Below are 19,556 nucleotides of genomic sequence, written 5' to 3'. Positions count from 1 at the left end.
AACACCACTGTCTCAGGACCCCCTCGTAATCCTTTTGGCAATTTTAGATTGTTGCCTATCAGCAAACTTTGAGATAAAACTAGAGCATGTAGCAAAAACCCAAGTGGACACAAAGAAAGATATGCAGACTGCACAGAAGACAGATGAATCTCGAAGTGAACCAAAGAATCAGGCTCTGTAAAGCAGTAATGCTAGCATTGCAGTACTTTGTTTCCCTATGACAGTCACTGTTAATACTACAAAACGGCAAGCAGTATGCCAAGTCCGTATCACAGAACTTTCACTGGCTGTTGGGTTACATTTCAGTTGTAGATTTAAATGAATTTGTGGCTGTGTTCCAGTGAAAACAGCAGAACTTTATAACTATTTCTAGCATGCAGGAAAATCTTGTATGTGCTCACAACAGTGCAAGTGCAGATTTCAGAGGCTAGCTCAGCAATGAAACCAGAAGCTACAGTATTCTGGCATATGATGCATATTTATTGGGAAACATCACAGGGAGAAACAATAAGGAAAGCTAAAATGTAAATTTTAAGTGAATGTCATGTTCTCACACATTTGCTGTTATCAGTGGTTATTGACAATTCCCTTCAAATCACAAACAGAATTTCTGCTAAATATTTTAGAAAAATAGATGCCTAATATAAGCAGTTGCTGAAGCTAAACATGACAGACTCCTATTATTTGTGTTACTTGGCGCATCTAAGCACATTTGCAAACTAGTATGCTTCAGAATAAATGGCTGCTCAAGTGTGAACCCTCTATAAATTCTGAATAAGGCAGTGGTATATTCCCAAACTCTTATCACAGGTATTCATCTGTAAATTATAGGTTTTATATTATGTTTAAGGGCCAGGTTAATATTTGATCTACACTGGTTCCAAACCCGCCCTGATGTCTTTCTCAGCTGCACTCAGCATCTGGTAGTTGCTAAGCCACTCCGTTATCACATATTGCTACAGCTGTTGTGGTCTTGTTGGTAGATTACTTATGAAAGCTACCATTATATAGGTGGTGGATGCTTATGCAAATGTTATAAGACAAAGCCACAGTCACATCAGCATTGCAGCACTGACTTCTAAGTCATAAAGCTTAATAAAAGTAGTTAAAACATTGTATCAGTACTAGATAATCTCTCCTTTCTCACTGTCATGCTGTTATTCTAGTGAACTCTTCCCCCATTTCATGTAGAGCTTTTCTGATACTACCTTGTTTTACATTCAGCTTTACAATGACTTGACTGAAACTGGCTGATGAACAAAGCTGCCCAGGCAGGACACTCATTTGTAGTACAAAACTGAAATTTTATGTAGGGGGATTGTTTAGCCACCCTTTCACAGCAAAATGATCACTATGGCAGTGAAGAGAGTTACTCCCCACCAAGAGATGAATGATAGCAGGCATGTGGCTCCCCCTGTAAGTGTGCTGTATGTTGGAGATATGCAGTCCATATGAGTATATACATCTGAATGTGACATAAAAGCCTTCAAGAATGCAATGGTCAGGTTTACAAGCTTTACAGGTGTTACATTTGTGTTATGAAGCATCACGTCTTGTGAACTTGAGTCCTGGAAAAAAAAACAGAAAATGAAGGTTAAAATATTGAAGTTTTTGTTTATAAACATAGCTCATATCAGCCATATTTAACAATACATGGAGTCAGAGGCTTAGAAATCATTGGGTTGGGAGGGGGACCTGCCAGAGTGCCAAATTGTAGGGGGTGATGAAAGTTAATTTAGAAGCTGTCATTAAGCAATCATGATCACTTCATGATACCACATGGGGTGTCCATTTATTTCAAAAGTAATAGAGTTCTTAGGTTTCTATCTTACAAAACAGTGTGACAGTTTACAAGATATCATTATGTGATCATGACTGCTTATAGAGAGTGTGTTGGGGGGTATAGGTGTGTCGCCTAGGGCACCAAACTCCCTTGAATTAAATACCATGTATTGTCTCCAGCATTGTAGTCAGCTGTAGCTGCACACAAAAGACTTGCTGAACTAACTCTTTGGCCTACCACACCAAACCCCTTTATCACCACTCTCTGTGTGAACCTCAGGGCCTTCCAGTTCCCCTTACTCACAACTGCCTTGAATGTAAATTATTACTTGCATATAGACGCATCCCCTTACTCACAACAACTAGTAGAAGATATTAGAAGTAAGTTACTACATACATATACACACACACAATTTGCAGGGATGGTTAGCCAGGCAGCATGCCACTCAATCAGTAGCCAATACAAATAAAAATGCTCCAGTGGTAATGTCTGTGTAAATTGGTTTGTTATGCAAAGGGATGCCAAAGCTTGAAACCTAGAGTGCTAGATAAATACCCCCTCTTCAAATAATAAGAAATACAATAATAACTATGAGGCGTACAATTTTAATATTGAATAAATGAAATTTTTTCTTAGGCAATAAAGAAGTTAGATGCAGATGCAATTGAAATATGCAGAGGTAAATACAGTTGTGCAAAGAATAATTAATTGCACAGGGAATGCTTAAAACACGAGCAATCAAATCTTTCCTGAGAGAGTGCATTTTTGTCATATAAATTGTTGCAAAATGATGTTTGATATTTTATACATATTATTTCTCTATATAATAGGTGGTTATTAGGCATACATCCAGGAGATCATTGATGAGAATAATGCAATTTCCCCAAAACAATGGTTAAGTGACTTGTTCAAGGTCGCACATTAGGCAAATGAAGGCTGGGGGAAGTAAATGCTCTACCATAGGAAATAGCTCACAGTATTAATCCTCTGAACTAACTACCAAACTACAAAACATTGCTCTTGTCTGTGGATACCCCTCCCCACACACACACATTCTATGCTGCTGCCACTGCCATTGGACCAACAAGTACAATTCTGTCATTGTCAAGGCATTTTAGAAATGTGCAGTTTTGGACAGTACAGTTTTCTGCTGCATATTTCACTGAGCTTAAATTCATACCTCTCAAATGTCCCTGATTTTGAGCCATTGAGCTCTGATTTGCCCAGAATTCCTGAGTATAGGTATGCTTAAATACAGCTTTACTATGGTGTGGAGAAACTAGAAATATAGAAGCACCACATTTTAGATTTGTTTTCTCCTGTGGCACAGCAATGCTTATGCAAGTAGAACTAAACACAGATGCACTGGAAGTCCTAAATGAAAGACCAGCACTGTTTCTATTAGAATCTAGAACAGAAGCTGCCATTAAAGGAATAATTAGTAGAGCATATAAAATATTGCATGTTAACTATAATGATTGCATGTTAACTATAAGAATCAATCAGAGGTTAGAAAGGATTGGGAAGAGAGATTGGATATTAAATTCACAAAGAAACAATGGGTTGTATTTCTCCAAATAAGTAACAAAATCTAGAAGAGTCGGGATTTTTTCTTGGAAATGTTATACCCCAAGCAGATTCCAGAGAATGTATCTTTGGGTAGACAGCAAATGTTGAAGGTGTGACAGGGAAAAAACAGGTAATTGGGAACATATTTTCTGGGAGTATAATGAGGTGGCAGACTTTAAAGATCCCCTGCAAACTGTTCTGTCAGAAATGCTGGGTGAGCAAATTGGTGTATCTTGGGAAATGACTTTTCTGAGCTATGATACATAATTGGAATTACCAAGACTTAGTAAGGCCTTGCTGAGTGTAATTATGGTGGCTGCCAAAAAAAGCAATTACTAGAAAATGGAAATCAAAGTCTTTACCAACTTTACTAGAAGTAGTGAATATAGTAACAGAGATAAAACAACTGGAATTGGGATATTCAAAAAAGGGTAGGAGCAAATTACATAAAAAAAATGGTAATTGTGGGAACAATACACAGGGGAGGAATGAGGTTTAAAAGAAGACATGACTTGAATGAGCTATGTAATGTCTGACTGACAATGATTGGGTAGATTATAAGTGATGTATAATGTTTGCAACTAGAATTTTGTCAGTAGTGTTTGTGATGTAAAATGCTTGCAGATGGGATTATGTCAATATGGTTTGTTTTCATTTATATAAATGTATGATTGCCTGTGTCATAACTGATATTTTAATAAAGATATTGTTTAAAAAAAAAAACACATGGATGCACTGACTCTAACAGCAAGTGCCATATCTCTCAACACTAGACCATGAAAATAATGGCATGTGCCTTTAAAAATGATAGCAGAGGGTCTTATTTTTCAGAATTGAAAATTATAACCTTCATGTAATTAATGATGCTGCATTTTGGTATTAGCTTAGCTTATTTATTTCATAGGTCATGTACCCTTACACAAGTCTAACTTTATAAAGAAAGGCAACAAACTAAAAAGCATCAATAATACATCTGGGAGTCAAAATTTATTGTGCTGTGTACAAGACATAGATGAGAGGAACGATGGATATTTTGAAATATTTATGTAAAGAATAAGGGGTGATATGGTGCTCTTTGAATAGATGGTTCCAAACAAGTTTGTAGAACATGATTGCTGTTGCCTTGAGGGTAGCATTCCCCCTCCAAAAAAAATGTCTGTGTCCATATTCCTGAACAGAAGTGGCTTGCCACCAATGAGATGATCTGTCAGATCATGCATGCACTCATCTACTTGAACAAGTATCAGTATGGCTCTGTCAAAGTTTGTGCTGGTGTACCTCCCTGGACTATATGAAGAGACAGGTATGATGGAGCTCTCGTACTATATGTCCAAGGCGGGTATGAGTCTAGCATTGAGCAGCATTCTGTCTTCTCCATGGATACTGCTAGCATCCTCCAAAAGGGTCTCACAGAGATGGATAACTGGTGCCAGAGCCATGGCCTAAAGCTAAATGCCAAAAAGTGCATAGTCATCCCCTTTGGGAAAAACAAAGTGCCCACAAATTACCACATAGGTGGTAATCCATTAAGTACGGAAGAAGTAATTAGGGATTTGGGGATCCAAGTAGATAGCAATCTCTCCTTTGACAATCATGTTGCCAAAGTGATTAGAAAGACCTTCTATATAGCCCACCTTATCACGAAAGGGTTCACATCTAGATCAAGAGAGGTCATTGTGCCCCTCTACTCATCAGGCCCATAATTGAATACAATGCCTCATTTGGGATGTAGCTTACCCGACACCTGCAGCAACTGGAAAGACCCCGAAAGTACCTCACCAAGAGGATCAAGGGACTCGAACAGATGCCCAACGCAGTTAGGCTAAAGAAATTCCAGCTCTACTCAGTTGCTTACCGCCTACTCGGAGGCGATCTGTGCCTGATGTATAAAGCCACGTCCAACCCAGAATTAATGGACATGCTCCACCTCAGAAAATCCAAATCCCTTAGAGCTACATGCTCCAGGGACTTAAACCTCAGCACAGAAATAAATAGGACATGCTGGAGGGACAGATTCATATCCCAGAGGCTCCCCTCACTCTGGAACAAAATCCCAATTCATGTTAGGCAGAGCCCCTCAATGACCCTCTTCAAGAGAAATCTTGACGAGTGGATGGGAGATCGTAGGTTTACCCCTGGGATCTCTTCCGTGTCCCTACTAGACAGAGGAAACTAACCTTAAAAGGGCTATCTTCTGTGACCTACTATACAGAGGCACAGTCAACTAATCTAAAAGGGTGGCGAAAGCCGAACACACTTTGGCTAGGCTTACAAATGCCCTAGGGCAGATAGCCTAGTATCAACCTATGAACCTATATTAACAACAACAAAAACAAAAATTGACTTTTTCACATCATTCAAAGTGGGTCCAATACTTATTAGCCTGGGAGGATATGCTCAACAGATCATGTGAATACCCCCAGGGATGGCCGGGCATCTGTCCCTTTAGGATTTCAATTATTGGCAAAGACATTATGCAGTCCTATAGTGCCTTTTTAGGCGATGCCAACCTGATAAACCTACCAGCATAATTTAATAAGCAGAGGGAAATATCAGGGTGTTACTGATCAATGCTAGGAGTCCAAACAAGAAACTCCACTTCCCTACAAGCCCTTCTCACCCTAATGGACATTGACATCTGTGTAGTGACTGAGACATGGTTGAAATAGAGGGCAGGGATTCAGCAATGCAGGACTATGATGCCTTTCACGTGATTAGACAAGTTACTGTGCATAATGGGTGGGGGAAAGGTGAAGGTGTCTCAGTCCTTATCCAGAGGAGACTCGCATCAAGGCTGGTAAAGCAACATGATGCAGTAGAGCTTCCTCATGTCCAAATAACCATCTGAATATCCTATCCTAATTCTTTACCTTTCTCTATAAAGTTGGGTATCTTGCAAATTATCATATTGTTTTGTAAGGTAGAAAGCTAATAACTCTCTACAAGTAACGAGCAGAAAAACATGTAGGACTAAAGTTTACAGAGGTGACACACCACCCAATACAATCTCTATGAGATTATGCCAGTCCCACTGTCAGCTTCTTTGTACCATATATTAGCTAGCTAGAGAACTCCTTGTAGATAGGTGTTGTGGCTTTCTTGAGTCATAGAGGAAGTGGAATCACACAGTATTAAACCTAATACCATGTCTTCCAATGTGATCTAAACTACCCATAGATATATAGACTGGGGAACCTATACCACCAATAGTGCACAAGCACAAAGATTCCTGGACCTGCACTACTAATGGATGGATGCAGCACCTAAATGCTTTATCCCATGCATGGGTCCCTTCAAATTATCTGTGGCATGACCCCAGTTATTCTCATTAGGAGTAATATATAATTATCAGCCATGGGATAGTAAGGCCAATCTCTAACCAAATGGAATAGGGTAATGCAAACATAAAAAGGGAAATTGGCTAAGCTTAAAATGGCCCACAAGGGCAGCCTAGTACTTACCTATGAATAATATTTTAACTGAATAGTCTGTTCAGAACAAGCATACTTATCAGCTGCCTCTGATTGTATTTCATATTCTGGGTCTGTTCCTTATAACATTCTGGTCATCACTGAAGATTATGACTACATAATGACAGACATTTCCAGTTTCAAATTTCACATCTTTCAGAAAACACATGGTAATGCAAAACCTGTTACTCTAGTAACTTGTTTAAGTATGTAGCAGCAATATTTAAAATGTCAGATTTTGGGAATTTGTCTACCTAGTACTTTAGTTTTTATCCCCGATTCTTGAAGTAAGAGGTGAAGAGCTAACATTGTATTCCTTAACTGTCACTGATTTTGAAAATGTCCCTGAATTTGGTCATTCTAGGTCTGTTCCTCATAAAACTTGTGTTTTTCTGACAATTTTGTTGTAAGATTGCAGTCAGTGAATAATGACAGATATTTGAGTTTCAGACTTGATATCTTTCAAAAAATACATACTAATGTGATATTATAGCAACTAAGTGAATAAGAACTTTATTATTGTGGTGGCACAGTGGTGCAGCATTTGCATTGTCACCTCACAGCAAAAGGTTCACAGGTTACATTCTCTGCTGGGGTGACTTCTGTGCGGAGTCTGCATGCCTTCCCTGTGCTCGTGTGGGTTTCCTCCCACATTCCAAAGACATGCATCTGGAGTGTTTCTCCCTGAGCCTCTACTAGAAATGGGCTGTGTCTCCGTCGGACTTGACCATTAAACAAATGTTAATGCATAAATAAATCTGTCTCTCATTTGGGACATTTGTTCCCCATATATTTATGGCTTTGTTCCTGACTCTTGAACTAACATGTTGAGGGATATGTGCAAAACAGCTGTAGGTGTTGGCTACTATCAAACTCAAACAACTGCAAAATATGTTTTATTTTTCATATAATAGAACAGAACAAAAAAATCGAACAACTTATAGTAATTAGATAAATAAAACCACTGATAACTTTAAAGCAGGCAAAGAAAATGTTAATGTACTTAAAAGCACAATAAACATGAGTTTTTAAAAGCGCAGTGAAAATTAGAGTAATTTTGTTATTAGTTTCTTGCCTTCCTTTAAGAAGAAGACAAAACCCTGGCAATTTTCAATAATGAGAAAAATTAATAAGAAAAAAAAAAAAAGATTTAAAGGTAGGCAAGACATTTTCAACAGCAATCAAACCGGAGTATTTAAAAGCACAGTATAAAATTATAGTGTCTTTTTTATGCTTTTAAAAGTGTTATTAAAGTTTCTTTCTTATCTTTTAAGCCTTTTTTTCATAAAATGAGCAGTCCTGGAAAGCAGCATGAAACCTTACTTGGTTGGCTGCCTGCCACTTGATTTCAGGCCCACAGAATGGGATGGGAATGTTAAGTAAGTGATTGATACCATGAAAAAGTAAAAAAAAAAAAAATATTAACAGCAAGCACCTATCCTGTTAATAACAAATAACAAGCAGACAAAAATGTAGGACTAACGTTTACAGAGGTCACACATCACTCACTACAATCCCTATGGGATGATGTCAGTCTCACTCTTAGCCTGTCCTCAGTAAGCAGTACACAAGAGCATCAGTGCAAAGGGGAGAACTTGGACTGCACTTGCCTTATAAGTTGGCAGAAGCAATGGCAAGGATCTCCACACCTGCCATACCCAGCTCTTCTCCACCCTCCAGTATGAAAAAATAACTACAATTTTCAGCAACCCCCCCCCCCCCTCCTCCACCACTGAATATACTGTGGCATTGTCAGAAACATCTGATCCCTTTCACCAGGCATTATCAACATGCCCCCACCTCTTAATGCTCTAGTATCATGTGCTGGTTTATTGCTGTTCACAGAAAAATGAGTGGTCTGCAGTTAGTGCCAGTGTGTGAATTTGTAGGCAGAAACAGCTTTCTGTAATGGCATTGTTAAAGACACATTTCATACTAGTCTAAAACCATGCATGTCAGAAAAAAATGGTCTGCCAACACCTCCAGTATATGAGGTCCAGTTCCTCCTGACAGTAGTAATCATACTTCTCAACCTGCAAGTGTTGAAAATCTGGACAAAAGGTTTTCAAAAAAACTAGGTAGATCTTGACAAAAATTTGGAAAGCTGATTACCATAGAATTTGCATTCCTAATAGTATAACTGCTCCAATTTCCATCAGGGTTGTGGGATAACACACAAAACAAAAAATGCATCTGAAAAGCACAATGCTAATATGACAAAAAATGTAAGTAAAATAACTGTGTTTCATTCAGATTAAGCTTAATGTGGTTGTCTTTTAATGACTTCACTTTGGTACACTGGGCATTTCTTAAAGTCATGTATAACTTTCAACAAAGTTTTTAAACTTTCTAGACACCTTTCCTGTTGCTGCACATTTTTTTACTATCAGCAGCTTGATCATGTTGACCTCAACCCTTGCCCACCATAGTCCCTTAATGACCTATTTGATATCTCCAACCTAATCGGTACAGTATACCACAAACAAATAACATTGTAGAAAGCCTGGCACTAAGCAACACAATGCTAACATCCCTGTTCCTCAAAAAATGAATACCGAGTCACCACTGTGATCCAGCACAAAAACACTGACCACTACTGTTCAGTACATTGCCGCATAGTGCACTAACCCATCACTAACACCACTCCATAAATGAGGTGTGCCGCGGAAAAATAAATATAAGATTTCTTACTTCCCCACTGTGTATGTATATCCACATACATATACAAGCATGCACAAACACACATACAAATAAATGTTTCACTATTCACTGAAAGGCCAGTTATATGCAATCTTGGTTAACAGTTGTATTTGATTCTTATTTTATCACTAATATTTTTTCTTCTTTCTGTTGCCCTTTCCATCTAAAGCCTTTCTACTTTCAAATATTTTTCACTGCCTCATAAACACAGCTTTCACACTAAAGTCAATATACATGAGATATAAACTTCTCTTTAAACACATCTAAACAATTACTCCCTAAGCACCCATTATAATATTTCCATTCTTTCCATTATTGGTAATGAAACATTCATTATTGTCTTCATTTCAGCCTTCAGTGGCTGTTAGTTTATACTGTCTCACATGTCGGTTTTAACCAAATTATTATTTTAATTTACAAGGCTGTAACTGTAGGCTAGTGACTAAACTTGCCCCTACTCCAAAAATCTTTGTACTGCATGCTCACTGCTGTACACCTCTGCTGACAACTGAATATCACTTTTTACCTGTTTGCTCATTCTCCAGATATTACTGTCTCCTTTGTGTTAAACAACATAACATATTCTACTAGCTTTCATTTTAACACTTATTTCAGCTGTACTAAAGACTCCAAGAATTCATCAGCGTTCTCATCCCACCCACCACATGCACATAAATGAAGAGGAAAATGAAATACTAAGGGGTACGAATCCTAACAGCAACCATGCTGTCCGTTGTACAAAATCCAGTGTCTCACATATTTTATACTTTATTAATCTTGAAAACAGGAAGCCTATTCTCCCAACCATATTCTCAAGCTCTTCCCTTTCCTCTCATCTCCTTCTCCTGCTTTGTTGCATATTCTTTTTCGTGTACATATGTTTCTTTACCTTTCTAAAACTTAAAATAAATACATAAGTAAATAAAAAGCCAGATAGAAAACCTCAGTTATTTTTTAGCAAAGTTATAGTAATGAATTTAGTTTAAGATGAGAGGTGATATTTGTAATATATCATCATTTGTAATATCACAGATTAGTTTGTTTTAATCACGGATTAGTTTGTTTTAATGTGTATTAAATTTATTTCACTTATTCAGCAGTAAGTGTATTGTTTAATCAGTACTGTAATTGTTACCTGATACCATAGTTGATGCATTGAGGTATTCCAATGTGATGGTGGGAATGAAGTGATTTCATACAGGTAGGCAGAGTAAGACACCCAATGTGATAAACTGCAGAAGCTATCAACACTAATAATTACTTGTCTATATGACATCTGTTCCAACTTATGATGCAGTCTGCCTTTCAAGTCCATGGCTTACCAGCTGTCAGATCCTGCTTCTACTAATAGAACATAAAAACACTTCTCAATTCCCGCTGGCAATAAAAAGAAGTGTTACTTTTTATTGTCCGTAACACACACACATCATTGCTTATATGAACTCATGTCTATAAATTATTTAATCCAGCCTGGTAGATAAATGTTTGCCAGTGGTGCGGTTACACAATTGAAAGGTCACAGAATCACTGATGACATCACAACACTGACCTTACAGTGCTGTGGGGAATTGTAAATGAATCGTACTTTAAACAGGCCACTAGAAATTTTGTGGCACCTGTTACTTAAGTCAGATTTGGGTGCTTTCTCTTAAACTCTGGCAGTTGAGAGATGTGGCAGCAATGCAGTTACTGTTAGTCAGACAGTGGCAAACTACAGACCTGAATTTGCTTGAGGTAGGCAGCCAGATTCTTTTATTTATTTATGTTTTGTTTATGTTAAGAGGCAGACAATTATGCCTGACTTGAAAGTGGAGGGGTGCTTGCTCCCCACACCGTATGGTTCTAGCGCCCTTGCTGAACATCATTCTTTCTATAAGGTACCCCAAGTACTTTGCTTCAACCATAACCACTTTACTTTTCTTAGCATTTACAGTCACGTCTGCTTGTTTTATGGATACTAACACAACTTGCACTTTACGTTAAGTGGGATTTCCATCTTCTGAATAAATGGTCACATCATCTAAGCTGGTAGCAGCATTTCATGAGTGAGGCTTGAATATTTATTATTTATTTATTTATTGACATTTGTTTACTGGGAAAGTCCAACTGGATAATTTTTCCATTTTAATTGGAGGCTGTGGGAGAAAAGCTCCATAAATATAAGAACAGAATATACATATACATCGGTGAAAACTGATGGCATATTGCAATATACTATAAATACATAGATCAATACAAATATTAATACACACGTGACATATAGAATAATACACATATACCATTAGCAAAATCAGATTAATACAATATCATGTAACACTGAGACATGTTGATGTGTAATAAGCGAGTGAGTTTATTACTTGGTTATAAAGCAAATGTTCGAGTGGAACATTCAAATAGGAGAGAAGCAGGAGGAGAGGAAGGCGGAGAGGAAATGAGAAATAAGTATTTGTTATAGTTGATAGGTGGAGTAGACATGGGAGACATGAGAAGTAAAGAATAAAGGCAAGATTAAGTACAAGGGAGGTAAGGGTAAGATAAATAAAACAAGGGAAAGGACAGATAAGGGTATATGTAGGTATGTGAGGAGGAGAAGATGAAATTGTTAGCCATGGAAAGCAGCAAGTACACAGCCAGAAGTCCGAGAGGAATTATTTTACAAGTAGATTTTTGTCAGAAGATCGAAGGGGAATATTTGGTAGGTAATGGTAGTGAGTTGTACTTAGAGCTGAGCAGCAAGTGGGATTAAATATAATTTTGTGTATTAGAAGAAGTTGGGTATAATTTAGCTAGTGGGATAATTCTAGCCAATTTAGAGTTTTTAGAGCAGAACAGTGATGTGTTCTGTTACTTGTATTAGCTGCATATCCAGTTACCTTGTTGTTAACAGTAAGAAACAACCACCAACCAAAACCAGAACCTGGGTCCATTGAAAAAATTGCAAAGCACAAAAAATATACAAAAGGATCCAAAGATGACCCAAAGTGTTCCAAAATCATGGTAATAGGATGTATCTCTGAAAACATCAGGAAAGAAGACATTAGAAATCAAACTGAGCAGTTGGAAGCCAAATGGATAGTTAGATTATGTGGGGATTATGGGCATGGCCTGAATGACAGAGTACCTTTGAGACCCAAACTTAAAGCCATACCACTGAATAAACGGTAGTCTGGCATTTATTTATTCTGAATTATTATTTTAAAAAGTATACACATGTTTAGTTTCTTAATATGTTTCTTAATATATTTGTATATACATATATATTTTTATATTGAATTTTTGGATGTTTTTATTTCTTGGTACATATATAGTATGTGTTTTATGAAGTGTGCCTTTAAGAGAGTAAAATTTCTAGTCATGTGATTTCTTTAACCAGTCTATTTAATGAGCTGAAAATTTTTAGTTGTGATATGCATCTGATGAAGTAGCTTTGCTACAAAAGTGCTTATGCTTTTATCTGTCGTACATTAAAGACAGATTTATTTTGGAACACTTTGGTCATTTTTGTATAATTTTTGTGCTTGTAACAGTGTTGTAGTTTACATTTTAGGGTGGCCTGAAGGTTAATCAACATGTGAGAGCCATATGATAGAGGATGAGTAGGTATGCAGTGGCAAGAGTGACTCTGATGGATGCAGCAAGACATTTTTTGACTCTCTATAGCATTCCTAGTTTTTGTGAGTTTCTTCTATTGCTCGGTATGTGGAGGTCATATTTGAAGTTGTCATCTACTGTAACCCCCAGCAGTTTTCTATTGGGCACTGTTTCAACTGGCGTCTTGTTTAAGGATGTGATTTTAAAGCTATGCTGCTCATGGTTAAGTGATTTTGGAGAAAAATCAAAGTAATTTGGTTTTCTTTGGATTAAGGAGTTAGTGGTTACAAAGACAGTTTTAAATAGAATTAAAGGCATGCTGTGTAATCTTTCATAAGTTTTTTCAGATGGTCTGAGACACAGATAAGGGTGAAATGTCTGCATACTGTGCAAGGGATGCTTGTACAGAAGTATGAAGGTTGTTTCTAAAGTCATTAAATAGAAGAAGACTGTCGTTCGTCCTTCTCTAGTATAGATGATGAACAGGTGGGGTAGTTTGTGTATATGCTTTATTACATAGAAACACATTAGTATGGATAGCAGCATTACAGCATATAAATGAACTGATTAACTGACCGACTACACAGACATACATGCTTACATCTCAGCAGTTTACTACAAAATGGCAGTCAGGCTGGCATGTGCTCAGTATTTATATACTTGAACAAGCCCCTAGAAAGCTTTTTAAAGCTGTATATACACTGATCTACATCATCCCTTTTAATGAATTGTCTTCAATAAAATGACATTAGACTAAGACATGCAGTAATATAGACATTAGAAATGAATACAATCTTCATGTCCACGTTGCCGTGTACCTGTGACATGGTCTGGAAATATGAGCTGATCTAGTAACATAGTATTTAGAATTGGGTTTAGCAACAGGGACAGTCTTCGGTGAACAACTCGTATCAGGAACTTCATCTCAGGAACAGGGATATTTACTGGAACATCCTCAGGAACTAGAACGCTGGACAACTCACTCTGAGATGGTCTTTTGCACAGGCTAGGTGCTGTGGTACAGGCATCAAATGTTTCTGATTCTGCCTAAACTCTACTCCTTGTGATTCCACAATGTATGATCTTGGCTCTGGGCAAAAACTCTTCACGACTCCAATCTGATCATAACCTTTGCATGTTTGCATTTTCACTGTCTCTCCTTCATGTAATGGATTGTGCAGCATGCTGGACTTATAAGACTTGTGGAATAGATATTTCTTTAGCATATGAGCTTTCACAAATCTATTATTCTTAGCACTTGAAACCAACAAACTACTGCTGATTGGCAAGGTAGTTCTGGTTTGTCTCAACAGAAGTCTCTGGGCAGGTGAACCAAAATGTTCATCACGAGGAATATTTCTAAGATTCAAGAGATTAAGGAAAACATCACTATTATCTTGTTTTGACTTCTCTAGTTATTGTTTTGCACTTTGAACTGCATGTTCTGCCAAACCATTTGATTGCAGATACTCGGGACTAGTTGTAACATGAGTAAAGCCCCACTCTTTGGCGAATGTTTTGAACTGCCGGCTAGTAAACTGTGTACCATTGTCAGAAATAACTTTGTGCAGACTACTGTGAACTGATAAATGACACTTCATCTTAGTAATGACAGTACTGGATACTAGGTTAGGAAGTAGGTCAATCTCAAACCAGTTTGAGTAAGAATCTACTAACACAAAGTAATGTTGACCATTCCACTCGAAAATGTCAGTGGTTACTGTCGACCAAGGTAGTTTAGGAACATGGTTTAGATGAAGTGGTTCCTTCTGTTGATATCGCTTTGTGCTATTACATACAGAACAGGATGAAAGTACTCTCTCATTGCCTTGTAGAAGGCCAAAACACTAGTCCTCTCACCCTCCCTAATAGAATCAGTTCCTGGTTGGCCATGATGCAAGATAGTAATTTTTGTTGTTGCAAGGACTTTGGAACAATGACTTTCAGACCTTTCATAACAATACCATTGTCAGACAAAAGCTCATGGAAAATAAGGTTGCACTTTTTGAGGTGATTGCTTTAACAGCCATCCTCAATTGATAAAGTGGTCGAGCTTCTGTAAAAGAGGATCTGAGGCTGTATGATTTCTAAGCTCATTGAGATGAGGTTTTACCTCATATCATGCATTCCGGCCCCAAAATCCGGACAACACCAAGAAAGGAGGGGGGGTGTCCATATTCATCAAGGACACCCACACCTCAAGGTTGGTGGCAACGCACGATGCATCGGAGACCATCCAGGTGCAATTAACCATAGGCAAGACTGCTCTGCAATTTGTAGCATGTTACAGGCCACCCTCTCAAACTCAGGAAACTCACATAGCTTTCCTGAAAACACTGGAGGGGATAAATGCATCTCCAAACACCATCATACTAGGTGACTTCAACTACCCTAATATAGACTGGGATCACTACTCTAGCCCAAAGGTTCCTGGAGTTCATAAACTCAAATGCCATGGAACAACTAGTCACCATCCCCACAAGAGGTGAAAACATACTTGATCTCATCATCACGAACATGGGATCATAGTGTTCAACACCAGAAGTATACCCCTCACTGGTGAGATCAGATCATAAACTAATCTCACTAGAGGTCCTCATCCCGCCCCCACCTGAGATAAAAAAGACCACAGTGAAGAACTTCTCAAAAGCCAACTTCACACTTCTAAAGACTAGTGTGGTCTCTTTTAAGGCCCCCGAGCTGGCGGTAAACATTACTCAAGCTGCTGAATCACTTACAAATGCCTTCTACCAGCACCTACAGGACTGCATGGATCAGGCAATCCCAAACAAAACAAAGACTCTTTGTACCAAAGGCAAGCATCCAGGCTGGTGGACCCCAGCCATAAACAGGCTCTACAACAAAAGGAGGAAGCTACTACAAGATAGAGCAAAATCCTTAAAAGGTAAGACACCTTTGATCATTATTAGTAAAAAACTAAGAGCTCTCATAAAATCATCCAAGGCAAATTTTGAGAGAAAAATCGCTAAGGACTCAAAAGACAATAATAAGGCCTTCTTTAGCTATGTTAGAAACCTGGGAGGAAACTCCCAGATATGCTCAGAATTGGTTCAAAATGATGTGAAAATTACTGAACCTACAGACATTGCCAATATACTCTGGCTGACAGGTTCAGTGCAAACTCCCCCCCCCAAAAGGAGAGATATCTATACCCGAGGATTGTAGCCCCCCAAACATTTCTAACGCCCAGGTGAGAACTGCTCTCTCTAAGGCGAAAAACACAGCATCCATGGGACTGGATGGTGACCCCGGCTGTGTGCTCCACGAACTCAATGAGGAATTAAACCTGCAGTTAGGACAGCTGTTTAATCTCAGCCTCACCTCAGGATACGTACCCAAGGAGTGGCGCACGGCAACTGTGGTCCCACTTCACAAAGGCGGTGCCTCCACCGACCCTGAAAATTACTGTCCCATCAGCTTGACAAACCTGATCTGCAAAGCCATGGAGAGGATCATAATGGAACTCATAAATAAAGACATAGGGAACTTGCAGACTTTGGATCCAACCCAGTTTGGCTTTGTCAAAGGCAGATCATGCCTTTTAAACTTGGTTGACTTTTTCGAAACAGTCACCAAAGCCATTGATGAGGGAAAGGCAGTCCATACAGCCTACCTCGACCTGGCAAAGGCTTTCGACACAATACCCCACTCGGGTATCATTGAAAAACTCATCAGCTTAAATGTAAACCCATACATCACAAGATGGGTCGCAAACTGGCTAAGTGACAGAACCCACAGGGTCAGAGTTGCTGGTGCCATGTCAGACTCAAAGCCAGTCACAAGTGGTGTCCCACAGGGCTCAGTCCTGGGGCCACTCTTGTTCGGCAAATACTTTTCTGAAGTACAAGCAAACACAGGAGGGTTATGGCTGACAAAGTTTGCAGATGACTGCAAACTGGGCGCCATAGTCGACAACACATCTGACACAGATATCCTTCAGAAGGGTCTCACAGAAACGGAAAACTGGTGCCAGAGCCATGGCCTAAAGTTAAACGCCAAGAAATGCATAGTCATACCCTTCGGGAAAAACAAGGTTACCCCTAGCTACCATATAGGTGGCAATCCACTGAGCACAGAAGAAGTTATCAGGGATCTGGGGACCCAGGTTGACAGTAACCTTTCATTTGACACTCACGTTTCTAAAGTAGTTAGGAAGACCTTCTACATTGCCCACCTGATCATGAAGGGATTCACATCTAGATCAAGGGAGGTCATTGTCCCCCTGTACTCATCACTCATCAGACCAATGATTGAGTACAATGCCCCATTCGGAATGTATCTGACCCGACACCTACAGCAGCTGGAAAGGCCCCAAAAGTTCCTCACCAAAAGGATAAAGGGTCTCAAAAATATGTCTTATGCTGCCCGACTGAAAGAACTCCAGCTCTATTCAGTCGCTTACCGCTTGCTCAGAGGTGACCTGTGCATGACATACAAGGCCATGTCAAACCCAGATTTGATGAACATGCTTCACCTCAAAAAATCTAGATCCCTCAGAACTACAAGGGCGGGAGATTTAAACCTTGACATGGTTATTAATAGGACGTGCTGGAGGGACAGATTCATCACCCAGAGACTCCCTATGCTGTGGAACAAAATCCTGGTACATGAGACAGAGCACCTCGCTGGCCGTGTTCAAGAGAAATCTTGACCAATGGATGGGAGATCGCAGATATACCCCAGGGATTACCTCAGTGTCACTGCTTGACAGAGGCTCAGCAAAATAATGGGCATAGTTTTCTTCAAACTAAAGGGGTGGCGAAAGCCACAAAAACTCTGGGCTAGGCTTATAAATGCCCTTGGGCAGATAGCCTAGTATGAACCTATGAACCTATGTGTGGAAGAAAAATTACTCACTTCTATGACTTCAAAAATCAAGGTTCTCATTCTCATGCTCTTTAGTGGTATTTCTGGGTGATCTGGATAATGTATCAGCAAGATAAAGAAGTTTGCCTTTTGCGTAAACCAGATTGAAACTGTACTTCTGCAATCTCAACATCATATGTTGCAATGTGTCTGGAGCTGAATGCATAGGCTTTCTCAGAATAGTGATTAGAGGTCAGTGGTCTGTTTTGATCTGGGTAGGTCTACCATAAATATAATCCTGAAACTTTGAATATGCACAATTGCCAACAGTTCTGTTTCTGAGCATACTGCATTTCAGTTTGGTTTAGAGATCCTCTTGAAGAATGACTTCACCAAGACCAAATTTTGAAGCATCACAAGAAAGAATAACTGGTTGGTGGACTGGCAATTCTCTGTTTCAGGACATCAAATGCTCTTTGGTGCTGTTCCATCCATGACCAGGATACATTTTTGCGTGTCACCTCTCTAAGCGGTGCTGCTGGTTGGCTTAAGTCTGGAATGAATTTGCCTAGGTAATTAACCATGCCAAGTGGTGCTGCGGTAGTGTTGTTGCCTCACAGTAAGACTGTGTCCTGTTCGATTCTCAGCTAGAGTGTCTTCTGTGTGGAGACGTGTGAATGGGCATACCTTTGTTGAAGGTTGTGCATCAGGGCTGGCAACTCGGCATGTAAAAAATCTACTGCCAGTCATTAGTGGACCGGAGTTCTGCTGTGGCGACCCCTATCTGGAAAAAGCCGAAAGACACAACAACAAATTAACCATGCCAAGAAAGTGTTGAAGGGCATGAACATTGTCTGGAGCTGGCATCTCAAGAATAGCTGTTTACTTGGACGGGTCTGTTCGTAAGCCTGAACTGGTAAGTAAATGACCAACATAAGTAACCTCAACTTGCGCTTCTTAGGATTCAGCTTAAGAATCACTTGATGAGCTTTTTCCAGAACTTTCTTGAGGTTTCTATCATGCTCAGCTTCACCATTACCTCCTACTAGAATATCATGTACTCTAATAGCACAAGGATACCCAGAAAAAATTTGCTCCATTGCACGTTGAAAGACTTCACTTACAGAATTTATCCCAAATGGCATTCTCAAAAATCTGTACCTGCCAAAAGGAGTACTGAATGTAGTAAGCAACAAAGATTTCTTGTCAAGCAGAATTTGCTAAAATGAACTCCTTGCATGTAAGACCGAAAAAACAGTGGCATTTGGCATTGGTGCTGCAACTTCAACTGTACACATTGGATGATTTCTTTAAAGTGCCTTGCTCAAATCTCGTGGAGCAATACATATTCTGATGATATTGAGCTTTTCTTATGAGCTACCACCATGGAAGAAACCCATTCAGTAGGTTCTTCAACTGGACAAATTACACCTTGTTGCACCATTTTATCTAGTTCAACTTTGACTCTTCTGCATAGCTACTGGAACGTTCTGAGCTGGCCTGATAACTGGGCTGATATCTAGGTCTAACATCATAGAGCACATGACTGGAAGCTTGTCTAGTTTGTCTTCAAAAAGATCAGCATAGGTTGAGAAAATAATCTGGGCAAAATTAGA

At 39.1% G+C, this 19,556-nt stretch overlaps 1 long non-coding RNA gene across 1 annotated transcript in view; it reads right to left on the bottom strand.

The window, feature by feature from the left end:
* Positions 1-459: 459 nt before the first annotated feature.
* The window catches only part of LOC122809975, a 114,958-nt gene continuing 95,861 nt past the window's right edge, over positions 460-19,556 (bottom strand). Inside the window, exon 2 of the long non-coding RNA XR_006366040.1 lies at positions 460-1,568. This is a non-coding gene — a long non-coding RNA (uncharacterized LOC122809975). The remainder of the gene's footprint in view (positions 1,569-19,556) is intronic.

Source organism: Protopterus annectens, chromosome 1.part1, assembly GCF_019279795.1.
Source record: "Protopterus annectens isolate FY-2018-M chromosome 1.part1, PAN1.0, whole genome shotgun sequence".
Lineage (NCBI taxonomy): Eukaryota > Metazoa > Chordata > Ceratodontiformes > Protopteridae > Protopterus > Protopterus annectens.
This window is presented reverse-complemented; position numbering and strand designations above follow the sequence as displayed.